The sequence below is a fragment of the Portunus trituberculatus genome, chromosome 35, assembly GCF_017591435.1.
Source record: "Portunus trituberculatus isolate SZX2019 chromosome 35, ASM1759143v1, whole genome shotgun sequence".
Classification (NCBI taxonomy): domain Eukaryota; kingdom Metazoa; phylum Arthropoda; class Malacostraca; order Decapoda; family Portunidae; genus Portunus; species Portunus trituberculatus.
Genome location: NC_059289.1, coordinates 4,390,104 through 4,402,603, shown reverse-complemented (window position 1 = coordinate 4,402,603; position 12,500 = coordinate 4,390,104).

Here is a 12,500-nt window from a genome sequence, read left to right as displayed (position 1 = left end):
GGCAAGGATGAGCTTTAGCATAGGCATACTTAACTGTCCCATGTAATATACATAACCACCTGTTTAAATAAAAAGAGAGAGAGAGAGAGAGAGAGAGAGAGAGAGAGAGAGAGAGAGAGAGAGAGAGAGAGAGAGAGAGAGAGAGAGAGAGAGAGAGAGAGAGAGAGAGAGAGGATGGAGCAGTATAAATGTGATGAATACTGGTGAAAGAATCTTTTTTTGTAAAGTGGAATGTCAAGTGAGGGAAAAATTCTCTGTAAGATAAAATGTAACTAGTAGAAGTGAAATTAATGTTATTACTGTTATTACGTATTATTATCATTATTATTATTATTATTATTATTATTATTATTATTAGTAGTAGTAGTAGTAGTGGTTGTGGTTTTTGTTGTTGTCGTTGCTGTTATTTTGTTTCACGGGAAGATGTGGCCATGTCCAGTGTGACTTTAGAGAGGAGAGGGGATGAAGGAGGAGAAGAAGGGCGAGGAGGGACTGGCTTCCTTAGAGTAAATGTCTAGTAGAATAGAACAGAGGAAGGGTACACACACACACACACACACACACACACACACACACACACACACACACACACACGGTAGCTCAGTGGTTAGAGCGCTGGCTTCACAAGCCAGATGACCGGGGTTCGATTCCCCGGCCGGGTGGAGATATTTGGGTGTCTCCTTTCACGTGTAGCCCCTGTTCACCTAGCAGTGAGTAGGTACGGGATGTAAATCGAGGAGTTGTGACCTTGTTGTCTCGGTGTGTGGTGTGTGCCTGGTCTCAGGCCTATCCGAAGATCGGAAACAATGAGCTCTGAGTTCGTTCCGTAGGGTAACGTCTGGCTGTCTCGTCAGAGACTGCAGCAGATCAAACAGTGAATTACACTCACTCACTCACATAAAAATGAGTGTAAAAATGTTATTTCACAACAATGAAAAAGAAAGTGAGAGAACAATTCTTTTTAATCCCACTATCTCTATTATTTCTTGTATTTTGAGAGAGAGAGAGAGAGAGAGAGAGAGAGAGAGAGAGAGAGAGAGAGAGAGAGAGAGAGAGAGAGAGAGAGAGAGAGAGTCCAACAGAGATATATACTAATCCACTTACCAAACAATATATACACTTTTCTCTGCATTTCTGACATGTATCCATTTGAAAAAAATATATATATGTATATAACCACGATTTTTATTTCCCACTTGTATCCAAACACGTAAAATTTTTCTTTTTTTTCTTTCTTACAACCATCTATCTATTCATCCATACATCCACGTCATCCCGCGTCCATCACCTGTAGCCATTCATCCTTCCGTCTGTCTGTTTGTCCGTCTGTCTGTCTGTCTGTATGTCTGTCTGTCACTGTCTCCCCTCGACTGACTGCTATTCATGTTATCCATCTGTCAGTCTGTCTGTCTACCAATTGAGACGAGAACGTGACGTGGGGAAAAGTTTTATTCATTGCGGTAATGTTAACTTTGCGTGTGAATGATGCAAGCTTATGTTTTTACGAGAGAGAGAGAGAGAGAGAGAGAGAGAGAGAGAGAGAGAGAGAGAGAGAGAGAGAGAGAGAGAGAGAGAGAGAGAGAGAGAGAGAGAGAGAGAGAGAGAAAGCTTATCTTATCATTGTAACAGGCAAAGGTGAACTACATATGGAGGAAGAGAAGGTGGAGGAAGGATAGGAGGAGGAGGAGGAGGAGGAGGAGGAGGAGGAGGAGGAGGAGGAGGAGGAGGAGGAGGAGGAGGAGGAGGAGGAGGAGGAGGAGGAGGAGGAGGAGGAGGAGGAGGAGGAGGAGGAGGAGGAGGAGGAGGAGGAGGAGGAGGAGGAGGAGGAGGAGGAGGAGGAGGAGGAGGAGGAGGAGGAGGAGGAAAAGGGGAGTGAGAGTGAGAGTGAAGCCTAGAGAAAGGGGCATGTTAACCAGTTGTTCTCCCTCTCTCTCCCTTCCTCACCTCCTCTCAAAATTTCTTCATCCTGACAACTCCAGAACTTGTATTTTTACTGTATAGCTTGGACTGTTGCTGGCCTTGTTGCTCCTCCTCCTCCTCCTCCTCCTCCTCCTCCTCCTCCTCCTCCTCCTCCTCCTCCTCCTCCTCCTCCTCCTCCTCCTCCTCCTCCTCCTCCTCCTCCTCCTCCTCCTCCTCCTCCTCCTCCTCCTCCTCCTCCTCCTCCTCCTTCTCAATCTACTTCTCAATATCTATTCTCCTTTCTCTCTCATAAACACTGAAAGACAGGGAAACAAACAGAATGACTAACAGAGAAAGACAGACAGGCAACCTACACACCCACGCACCGACCCACCCTCTCACACACACACACACACACACACACACACACACACACACACACACACACACACACACACACATTTTAATAATTCCATCAAAAAGCAGCAACAATAGTCACACAATAGTCACACAAATGCACTATAACTGATGAATGAGTGAAGGATCAGAGTTAAATACGTTTTCATTGTTGCAGAGAGTCAGTGGCCGTGAGGTAATAATATTTTTCCGGGGCTTGGATACAGCCAGCGCGGTGGATGACGATGAGAGGAATGCTAGACTTGAGTGATAGGAATAAAACGCAGTCACTCAGTCCAGCTTGACGCTAACACCAAAGGCTGCATTGAAATTAAACTGGTGCACTACTTTGGTCGTATTCAATTAGCACGCAGATACTACTGGTGAAAATGGTACTACAACAATATCAACGACAGCAACAACAACAATAACAACAACAACAACAACGACTGGAACAACAACAACAATGACAAAACAACAACAACGACAGCAGCAACAACAACAACAACAACAGCAACAACAACGACAACAAAAATAACTACTATCTGACACTACATCGTCACCATTAACAATAGACATAACGGGAATACATAAGCTGATAAACATAAAAATATCATCACTAGCAGACTAGAAAACAATAAAAGAAAGAATAGAACCGGTATAACAACACACACACACACACACACACACACACACACACACACACACACACACACACACACACACACCTGCCCACATCTTCCTGCCGTGTTTCCCTGCAGTTGAATATAAAGGGAAAGAATTTTGAAGTTTCCTCTATTCTATTTAGTAATATGTTTCCTTTCTCTAAGGGGAGAGAGAGAGAGAGAGAGAGAGAGAGAGAGAGAGAGAGAGAGAGAGAGAGAGAGAGAGAGAGAGAGAAATCCTTGTATTTCATATCACATAGAATTATTGTTTCTGTAAAGTCTCTCTCTCTCTCTCTCTCTCTCTCTCCGTGATTAGTTGTTTCCTTGATTAGCTTACATTTTCTTCAGTACTTTTCTAAGATTAACAATTTTGTTTCGTATTTTTTTCCTTTGATTAAATGGATGAATTAAATTGACCTTTCAAGACACGCTTTATCTTATTTTTATCTTTCATTTTATTCAATCTCCATAATATTTGTTTTCTTTTTATTCCCAGTTGGATGATCCATTTAATTTTTCTCTTCTCTTTCTCCCTTTTTTTTTTTCTCTCTCTCTCCTTTTCCTCTCTCAGGTTAACCGATTTTGCTCTTTTTTCTCTCCTTTCTCTTATTTTCTCTTTATGTTGTCTTTGCTTCTCCCTTTTATCTATTTCTTTCTCTAATTTTCCCTTCCTTCCCCGTCTTCCTCACCATCCTTGTCTTAATCTTTTCTTCCTCCCCTCTTCCTATTCTTGCCTCATTTTCCCTACTTAATTAACTTTGTCATCTTTTCCAGTCTCTTCTTTCCTTCTCTTCTCCTTTTTCTCCCCTAACATAATCCTTCCTATCCATTTATGTAATTCTCTTTCCTTTATATTTTCTTTTTTTTTCTATAAATATTCCATCGTCTTCTCCATATTTTCCTCTGCGTTTTTCCTCACATTCATCTCTTCCATGTTTTATTTTCTTAATTGCTACAAACTTCTAATCTTTCTTCTTTTTTTTTCAATGTTTTTTTCTCTGTTTGTTTCGTGTATCACCTGAGATCATCCTACACTGAAGATTAATAATAAATACCGACAGAAATATCTTCAGCCACACTCTCTCTCTCTCTCTCTCTCTCTCTCTCTCTCTCTCTCTCTCTCTCTCTCTCTCTCTCTCTCTCTCTCTCTCTCTCTCTCTGTGTGTGTGTGTGTGTGTGTGTAATTGTGTGTGCTGCAGTCTCTGTGTGAACGAGTCAGAGTCATTATTTCCGATCTTGGGTGTGTGTGTGTAATTCACTGTTTGATATGCTGCAGTCTCTGACGAGACAGCCAGACGTTACCCTACGGAACGAGCTCAGAGCTCATTATTTCCGATCTTCGGATAGGCCTGAGACCAGGCACACATCACACCGGGACAACAAGGTCACAACTCCTCGATTTACATCCGTACCTACTCACTGCTAGGTGAACAGGGGCTACACGTGAGGAGACACACCCAAATATCTCCACCCGACCAGGAATGGAACCCTGGTCCTCTGCTTGTGAAGCCAGCGCTCTAACCACTGAGCTACCTGTGTGTGTGTGTGTGTGTGTGTGTGTGTGTGTGTGTGTGTGTGTGTGTGTGTGTGTGTGTGTGTGTGTGTGTGTGTGTGTGTGTGTGTGTGTGTGTGTGTGTGTGTGTGTGTGTGTGTGTGTGTGTGTGTGTGTGTGTGTGTGTGTGTGTGTGTGAATCATATCTTTATTGAACATTGTATAAAATTTTTCCTATTCTGTCTCGAGAAGAGAGAGAGAGAGAGAGAGAGAGAGAGAGAGAGAGAGAGAGAGAGAGAGAGAGAGAGAGAGAAAACAATGTTCTCAATCATTCATCCCGTTCTCTGCTAAACTCTGGAAATCCGTGCTTTGTTCTGTATTTCCACCTTTATATGACACTTATCCTTTTTCATTCACCCTCCTGACTGTATCGGGACTTTTTTTCATATATACTTTTGCTCTTTCTTGGCCGGTGCCCCTCCTACATAAACACACACACACACACACACACACACACACACACACACACACACACACACACACACACACAGAGAGAGAGAGAGAGAGAGAGAGAGAGAGAGAGAGAGAGAGAGAGAGAGAGAGAGAGAGAGAGAGAGAGAGAGAGAGAGAGAGAGAGAGAGAGAGAGAGAGAGAGAGAGAGAGAGAGAGAGAGAGAGAGACCTCCGACGCCTGGGACTTCCACCACGCGCTGCCCAGAGGCCCACGCGAGCTGCTGCCACCAGTGAGCAGACTGTGGAGGTGCCCTTCTCCAACACACGGCAGCACCAACGAACATACAGTGCCCGGACCTCAAGGATGTGGAACGCATTCACCACAACCACACCCCAGGTGGAGGACATGTCCACCCAGCAGGTCAAGGTGGCAGCACACAGGTGGCGTGGAACGCAGGCCACTCCTCTGGTGCTAACGTAAAAGTTATTAATGTAAAAACAATATTCTTAATGTATCTTAACTATTGTTAGGCTTTTTAAATAATTCCATACTCAACGTGGAATTTTAAGCCGAATATGTAAATATATGTACTATGTTTAAAAGAGAGAGAGAGAGAGAGAGAGAGAGAGAGAGAGAGAGAGAGAGAGAGAGAGAGAGAGAGAGAGAGAGAGAGAGAGAGAGAGAGAGAGAGAGAGAGAGAGAGAGAGAGAGAGAGAGAGAGAGTTACTAAACTAACTAATACAGGAAATCTTTGTTTTCACGTAAATTAGAAAATCTCTCTTTTGCATTCTCTCCTTTAAGTTGAAAGTGACTCAGGTGACCTCTGTGTCCCTAGAGGAGGAAGAGGAGTAAGAGGAGGGAGTGGGAGGAGGAATACAAGCAACACAACGGAACACAAAGGGAAAAAAAACTGTTAGCGGTGATATTGTGGGAGTCACATTGGCTAACTTGAAATCCAGTGAGAGAATTTTTGATGGGAAACGAAAAAAATAGTTGTGACAAAAATATAGAATAACGAGTGAGGGAATTAGTAAGAGAGCCTGGCAGGATGAAAAGTGACAGTAACATGAAGTGATAGAAATATGAGAGGAGGAGGAGGAGGAGGAGGAGGAGGAGGAGGAGGAGGAGGAGGAGGAGGAGGAGGAGGAGGAGGAATAATAATAATAATAATAATAATAATAATAATAATAATAATAATAATAATAATAATAAGAAGAAGAAGAAGAAGGAAGAAGAGGAGAAGGAGGAGGAGGAGGAGGAGGAGGAGGAGGAGGAGGAGGAGGAGGAGGAGGAGGAGGAGGAGGAATAATAATAATAATAATAATAATAATAATAATAATAATAATAATAATAATAATAATAATAAGAAGAAGAAGAAGAAGAAGGAAGAAGAGGAGGAGGAGGAGGAGGAGGAGGAGGAGGAGGAGGAGGAGAAGGAGGAGGAGGAGGAGGAGATAATAGCAGTCATAATATTTTTTTTTTTTGTATGAGCGGCTCTGACCAAAGGCAACAAAAACATAGAAAAAAATCCCAATAAAGATGTTGTGCCCCGAAGGAAACAAAGTGATAAAAAAAGAAGATAAAAAAAGAAGTGGATGAGAAGAATAAAAAAAATAAGGAAACAAATGAATAAAGGAGATGATATATATTGTAGACACTCGCTAGAACAAGGAACATTTCAGGAGTACGGTCAAATTTGTGAGCGATACATCCCTCTCACAATACTGTACCGAAAACCCTCTCATAGCCCTGTTGCCCTCAAACCAGCATCACAGCACCATTGTTGGGTAAAAGCCATGTATATCGTCAAGTATCACGTACGTCTGTTTAATCTCTTCAGTACCAGGAACGCGTTTTCATATTCATTCTGGTTACTATTTGATGATTTTATACAGCTTCTGAAACATATGTTGGGATTAGAATAGTGAAGACTCTGGCTATTAGTCTTTTGATCTCCATAGACCATTCCTAATGCAAAATAAAATTGTGTAATCATAATAAAGATTAAAGGTAAAAATGCGTCTCAGTATTGAAGGGATTAATATTCATAGTCAGTGCTTTACAAACAGGACCACGCTGTAATAGTGGAAACGTCCCAAGGGCCAGGTAAACATTTAGGTGAGGTCAGTCTTCATCAGCACAGGTAGTGACATTATAGTGACGTCATCAAGGTAAGAATTTCCTAAGGTAATGAAACACTGATATGAATGTCTGAAGTTACATCGGATGCCCTAAAAGTAGAAAATCTTATCTCCTTTTCACATGCGGCGTCTCATGACAAACAGACGCAGACTCTCGTTCATTATTTCCACTCGCAGTATTGCCAACACATCTCTGTCTTGAATTCTCTTTTTAACCGCAGTAGTAAGTCCATCTTTGAACGCCATTAAACAACATCACCATAATCCATCAAAGGAACAAAGGTATTTCTTGATCATCTATTAATGATATTTACTTCTCCTGTTTTTACTTAATACTTCTCTTTTTATTTTCTTTCCTGACAATCACAAACCTCTCGAGGGTAGGAACTGCATACCCTTAATCCTACGCCTGTCACTTGCTCTTTTCTTTGTCTATTGGTCACCCCTTTCATCTGCTGGCCTGGTGACACAAATCTTAAGTCATAGTGGCCGATTTCTGGGTGGGATTGAGACCACACACCCCACGCACCGGGACAGCGAGGCCACAACCACCAGAACTGTATCGCGTGCCTATCTGTTGCTGGTGAACTCAAGCATAAATTAACTATGAAGGAAAATAAGGAAACTGCAAGAAATTATCCGGTCTACACGTGACAGTCTGGTGTGAAACATATCTATCTATTTCCACTACCATCCCTATCCATGAAATTGTTTAATCTCTCAAAGCTCCCTAATGACACAGCACAAGCAACCTGAGTACTCACTTCATTCCATTCATCTTCCACTCTGTATGAGAACAAGTTCCTTTTTATCCTTTTTTTATCCTTTTCTTGTTAAAGGTTCAACCCATTATTATCAACAGGCTCTCATATTTCCCGCAACACTGCTGGGTTTCGAACATAGGATTTCTCGTTACTGTGTGTCTGTGTGCGTGTGATGATACATATTATTACTTCGTCTTAGGCTCGTATTTTCAAACGCTTCTGTGGTTCACTTCCACTATTTCAAAAGGCTTTTATTCAAATTTACACGAGTTTTTAAGGTGTTTTTACAGTTCCAGAAGCCGATTGACAAGATTTCTACATTATAATACTATAGAAACACTCTTGAAAACCCGGCTAATCATCTCAGTGGCCTTGGAAAATAGTCGTGGTGAAAGAGCAAAGCGTTTCTGAATATGGGCCTTGCTGCTCACTATTCCTCCCCAGCTTAACGCTTACAACACCCGCCAAGAAAACAATACACGGATAAAAGTTATGAAATGGAAGGAATCTGACCGTGTGATATATGGTGTGTTTGGTGTTCTGTTTTTGTCGGCTCGTTTGTCTGGAACAGTCGAAGCATCTCCGTGGAAAACGTACTCTGGAATATTCCCATTACATGTTTTCCCGTCCTTCTTATTTCCTTTATGTAAATTCAATATCCCTTCAGTATTGTACGATAAAATTAGATAATTTCATGGAAGTAAAAATGCGTACTATTAGCGTATCAAAAACAGAGTGGTACGTGTAGGCAGCTTGTAGTTTAGTTTATCGGTTTATGCTATGTTCTCAAATAGCCTTTCAACTCCAAACCATGAGAAAAATAATCTTGAATCAAAGCAGGACACAAACAACCCACACAGCACATTAATCGGTCATACCACAGTGCCTGCCAGACATTTCCACGAATATCTTATATTATAGGAAGAGGAGGTTCAGGTGGAGTGTAATTAGTCTCTCTCTTATTCGCCACTGCATCGTCTCCTTCATTACTAAATAGATCACATACCGTGTGTTAAGCCGCCACGTGTTTGTTGAAGTCTCCCATCCAGGTATATCGTTTACTTCCAAAGTGGCGACCTTCAAGACAGCTGGAAGAAATGTAAAAATTCATTATATACCAATTCTTATATTTCTTTCAATCCATCTCATCTTCCTCCTTTTATCCATCCTCATCTTCATCATCATTACTTTGTTGTTGTTGTTGTTATATAGAGATAGAACAACAGGCTACAACAGATTTTGTAGTCCTCAGGAAGTGACGTGACTAGAACCACTGGGATTATAATAGAAGCAAATGATAGCAAAGCAGATGGCTCTCTCCCCATCCTCCACTCTCTCTGGCATAAGCCGTTCAGGAAAATAGATCAGAAATAGATACCTTATGAGGTTAGAAAAGGAAGCAACCAGAGGAAAATTTTACAGGAAAGAATGTAAATAGATGAAATAAGATGTGCCAAGTTTCGGAAGGCAAGGAAGTTAATCTCTAATAAACAAACACTGTTGGCCGCAGATTAGAGGCAAAACATTTGTGACGACGGTGTTTAAAGATCTCTACGGTGTTGCAGTCTATCACGTCACGAGGAAGCCCATTCCATAAATTGACTACACGGTGGGGAAAAAAATTATTCATGCGTTGTTGTTTGTTTGTTTGTTTGTTGTTGTTGTTGTTGTTGTTGTTGTTGTTGTTGTTACTGCTGCTACTGCTTCTCCTGTTGCTGTTTTCTTTTGTTCCTCCTCCCCTTCCTCTTATCCATCATCACCATGTCTCTCATATTGCAAAGTGTGGATATCTCGAACAATTTCTTAATATCACTTGTGTATATTCCATAGCAGGTGTGTGTGTGTGTGTGTGTGTGTGTGTGTGTGTGTGTGTGTGTGTGTGTGTGTGTGTGTGTGTGTGTGTGTGTGTGCAACAGGTGCGTTTCTCTTCATTGCTTCCCATTAATTATCTTGATGGACAACTGGGCATTACGTTCCTAGGGACATTTTTTTTTTTCAGGACTATATTCTTGTGTAAATTAATTGTATATATTTTTCTCTACACAAAAGAGAGACTTTTAAATAAAGAAGCATTTGCCCATGGGTATGGCTTATGGAGAGAGAGAGAGAGAGAGAGAGAGAGAGAGAGAGAGAGAGAGAGAGAGAGAGAGAGAGAGAGAGAGAGAGAGAGAGAGAGAGAGAGAGAGAGAGAGAGAGAGAGAGAGAGAGAGAGAGATTTGACAAAACAATGATAGAAATAATGATGATAACGATGATTATAATTTTACGAAGGAGACGAAGCGTGAAAGTGTAAGAGAAGCAATTAGAAGGAAGGAGAAGCGTAACGTAGGGAGGGAAAAAGGAAGCGAAGATGGCTAATGAAGCGAAGGAAGAAGGGAAAGGGAGGGAAGGAAGTAATGACGTGTAAATACAATGAATGAGAGAGAGAGAGAGAGAGAGAGAGAGAGAGAGAGAGAGAGAGAGAGAGAGAGAGAGAGAGAGAGAGAGAGAGAGAGAGAGAGAGAGAGAGATACAAACAAGGTAGAACAGTCATTGCTTGCCCCTCTTCTTCTTCTTCCTCCTCCTTCTCTCTTCCTCCTCCTCCTCCTCCTCCTCACAATGGTAAGAACTATATAGTGACCTAAATAAACTAACGTGCTTGGGCAAAAAAATGGAAAATGAAATCTAATATAGAAAAGTGCGAAGGCCTTCATATCGGAAGCAACAATGTTCAAGCAAAACATGAAATGAAAAATGTCCCTCTGGCAAATGCTGAGAATGAAAAAGGTCTTGGTGTTGTGGTGTCCAAAGATCTGAATCCAAGTCAACACTGCACAGAAACAGTGAAAATAGCAAATAAATTAGTTGGGTTCATTGGAAGAACCTTTGAATCTAGATGAGAAAAAGTTATCCTTGCATTATATAACTCACTGGTGCGTCCCCAGCTCGAATATTGTGTGCAGTTTTGTCCCCATATTACAGAAAAGACATTGAAAAACTGGAGAAGATACAACGAAGAGTGACTAAAATTATTCTAAGATTGAGAAACAAACCGTATGAGGAACGACTGGAAGTATTAAATCTATTCAGCTTAACGATGCGCAAGATAAGAGGAGACCTAATTGAAGTTTCCAAAATTTTCAAAGGATATAACACCTTGATGCGAAAAAGTATTATATCATTGACTATTCTAACATGATAAGGAATAATGGATTTAAGATTACACGCAAACGCCTTAAATCCCACGAGGCAAAGCACTTTTTCTTTAATAGAATTGTTAATATCTGAAATAAGCTTCCTTTAGAAATTGTAAACACCACTTCTGTTGTACCATTCAAAAGTAAAATTGACAAATATCTAAAAGTTAACCCTCCAGCAAGCTCTCTTCTTGTCCGAATGATTAAACACGATACTGTTGTTATTATTGTTTTGTCTTCTTTTCAGATAGACATGTAGAGTTCACCGCAAGGTAAATAGTAGAATCCCATTTCATCCTTTCCTATGAAAATTCCATGCCAGTTTTTCCATGCTGCATGATATTTTTTCCCAACTATTTTCCATGCCAGCAAAAGCTGGAGGGAGTGGTGGGTGGGGAGGAGCCTTCTCCTGTATTATCCTGACTCTCTTCCCTATTGACAGATGTAGTTACCAAGCAGCCTTGAAAAACAACAACAACAACAATAACTCTGCTGCTGTTTGGCTTTCCTTTGTATTCCTTTGTGTTCCTCCTCCTCCTCCTAATTTTTTTTATCATAATTGCTATAATTAGATGTTCGATTCGTTATTTGTTTTCTTTGTTATTGTTGTTGTTGTTGTTGTTGTTATTGTTGGTGTGGGGGTGGTGGTGGTTATCTTCGTCTTCCTCTTCACCTTCGTCTTCGTCCTCTCATCATCTTTTCTTTATTATCTTTTTTCGTCTTACTTAATTATGCGTTTTCCGTTCTTTTGTCTTCCTGCACTTTTCTCAGAATCACCACATCCTTCCTTCATCCTCCCATCCTTCCCTTCCTGTCAACGTACTGCCTCACTCCTCACCCGCCTTACCTTCCCCACACCTCGACATCTTGGTATGGTCTTGCCTTGTCTTGCCTTGCCCTACCTTGCCCCGCCTTCCTTCGTCTTGGAGGCTTTCACCATTTCCCAAAAGGACACCTGAGCTTTAATTGGCATACCTTTCACCAGGTAAATGTCAGACTCACCTTTTGCACCTGTCACGTCCTTACCACCTCGAAACACACCTGGCCAGATATCGCACAGGTGAACAAGGGACCTCCTCCGACGTCAAAGTTACCTGTACTGCCTCTCTAGGTGTTTTAAAGTTGTTCCTCTCGTTTTATTTCACTCGTGTCTGGTGTTATGGTTTGTGATGTTGGTTTATTATCTATTAAAAATTGTGAGGGTTTCTGGTCGTTGATGGAATGTAATGGGGAGGAACGAAAGGTTTTGGCATTGTTGCATAAAAATTGTCCGTTTCGTAAGTGGTACTGAAGTGTGTGTGTGTGTGTGTGTGTGTGTGTGTGTGTGTGTGTGTGTGTGTGTGTGTGTGTGTGTGTGTGTGTGTGTGTGTGTGTGTGTGTGATGGAAGGGGGTGATTCTTGAACTCTTGATTTTAAGTTCAGATTAAAACGAACACTTTGTTACCCCCGAGAGCTCCTTAGGTAGTACACACACACACACACACACACACACACACACACACACACACACACAC